Raw genomic sequence first — 2,500 nt, forward strand, 5'->3', positions numbered from 1 at the left:
AGCATTATGCACCTTCTAATACAGAAACACTAAAAGTATTCCCACGCAAACACTCCAATGCGTGTGATACGTTATTAGGGACAGCATTCATGCATGAATGCTTTAAAAGTAAAGATATAAACACGGATAACAGCAACACTTTATCAAAGGCACCAATCCAGATATCAATGACGAATAAATGTTTATTTATTAATACGAAAGTTATTTATTGCGCTGCCCGGCTAATCGGAGGTTCCGCCGAGAGCGAAGAGCAACACGCCGCGAGTCGACTTTTGCATCGCCCGTACGCCGGAGGTACTGCCCGAGCCCGTCGGAGGTACCGCCGAGAGCGAAAGCAACACGCCGCGAGCCAACTTTTGCATCGCCCTTACGCCGGAGGTACCGCCGAGAACGAAAGCAACACGCCGCGAGCCGACTTTTGCATCGCCCGTACGCCGGAGGTATCGCCGAGAGCGAAAGCAACACGCCGCGAGTGGACTTTGTCGCGCGGCAACGTCGGAGGTAATGCCCGAGCCCGTCGGAGGTACCGCCGAGAACGAAAGCAACACGCCGCGCGCGGACTTTGTCGTGCGACACCGTCGGAGGTACTGCCCGAGCCCGTCGGAGGTACCGCCGAGAAAGAAAGCAACACGCCGCGAGTCGACTTTTGCATCGCCCGAAAGCCGGAGGTACCGCCGAAAGCGAAAGCAACACGCCGCGAGTGGACTTTGTCGCGCGACAATGTCGGAGGTACAGCCCGAGCCTGCCGGAGGTACCGCCGAGAACGAAAGCAACACGCCGCGAGCCGACTTTTGCATCGGCCGTACGCCGGAGGTACCGCCGAGAGCGAAAGCAACACGCCGCGAGTGGACTTTGTCGCGCGACAATGTCGGAGGTACAGCCCGAGCCCGTCGGAGGTACCGCCGAGAGAGAAAGCAACACGCCGCGCGCGGACTTTATCGTGCGACATCGACGGATGTATCGCCCGAGCGAGCGTCCGGAGGTACCGCCGAGAGCGAAAGCAACACGCCGCGAGTCGACCTTTGCATCGCCCGAAAGCCGGAGGTACCGCCGAGAGCGAAAGCAACACGCCGCGAGTGGACTTTGTCGCGCGACAATGTCGGAGGTACAGCCCGAGCCCGTCGGAGGTACCGCCGAGAACGAAAGCAACACGCCGCGCGCTGACTTTGTCGTGCGACACCGTCGGAGGTACCGCCCGAGCCCGTCGGAGGTACCGCCGAGAAAGAAAGCAACACGCCGCGAGTCGACTTTTGCATCGCCCGAAAGCCGGAGGTACCGCCGAGAGCGAAAGCAACACGCCGCGAGTGGACTTTGTCGCGCGACAATGTCGGAGGTACTGCCCGAGCCAGCCGGAGGTACCGCCGAGAACGAAAGCAACACGCCGCGCGCGGACTTTATCGTGCGACATCGACGGAGGTACCACCCGAGCGAGCGTCCGGAGGTACCGCCGAGAGCGAAAGCAACACGCCGCGAGTCGACTTTTGCATCGCCCGTAAGCCGGAGGTACCGCCGAGAGCGAAAGCAACACGCCGCGAGTGGACTTTGTCGTGCGACACCGTCGGAGGTACCTCCCGAGCCCGTCGGAGGTACCGCCGAGAACGAAAGCAACACGCCGCGAGCCGACTTTTGCATGGCCCGTACGCCGGAGGTACCGCCGAGAGCGAAAGCAACACGCCGCGAGTGGACTTTGTCGCGCGACAATGTCGGAGGTACAGCCCGAGCCCGTCGGAGGTACCGCCGAGAGAGAAAGCAACACGCCGCGCGCGGACTTTATCGTGCGACATCGACGGATGTATCGCCCGAGCGAGCGTCCGGAGGTACCGCCGAGAGCGAAAGCAACACGCCGCGAGTCGACCTTTGCATCGCCCGAAAGCCGGAGGTACCGCCGAGAGCGAAAGCAACACGCCGCGAGTGGACTTTGTCGCGCGACAATGTCGGAGGTACAGCCCGAGCCCGTCGGAGGTACCGCCGAGAACGAAAGCAACACGCCGCGCGCTGACTTTGTCGTGCGACACCGTCGGAGGTACCGCCCGAGCCCGTCGGAGGTACCGCCGAGAAAGAAAGCAACACGCCGCGAGTCGACTTTTGCATCGCCCGAAAGCCGGAGGTACCGCCGAGAGCGAAAGCAACACGCCGCGAGTGGACTTTGTCGCGCGACAATGTCGGAGGTACTGCCCGAGCCAGCCGGAGGTACCGCCGAGAACGAAAGCAACACGCCGCGCGCGGACTTTATCGTGCGACATCGACGGAGGTACCGCCCGAGCGAGCGTCCGGAGGTACCGCCGAGAGCGAAAGCAACACGCCGCGAGTCGACTTTTGCATCGCCCGTAAGCCGGAGGTACCGCCGAGAGCGAAAGCAACACGCCGCGAGTGGACTTTGTCGTGCGACACCGTCGGAGGTACCTCCCGAGCCCGTCGGAGGTACCGCCGAGAACGAAAGCAACACGCCGCGAGCCGACTTTTGCATGGCCCGTACGCCGGAGGTACCGCCGAGAGCGAA

The sequence above is a fragment of the Pogonomyrmex barbatus genome, unplaced genomic scaffold, assembly GCF_055798465.1.
Source record: "Pogonomyrmex barbatus isolate J1 unplaced genomic scaffold, ASM5579846v1 scaffold94, whole genome shotgun sequence".
In the NCBI taxonomy this organism is placed as follows: Eukaryota; Metazoa; Arthropoda; class Insecta; order Hymenoptera; family Formicidae; genus Pogonomyrmex; species Pogonomyrmex barbatus.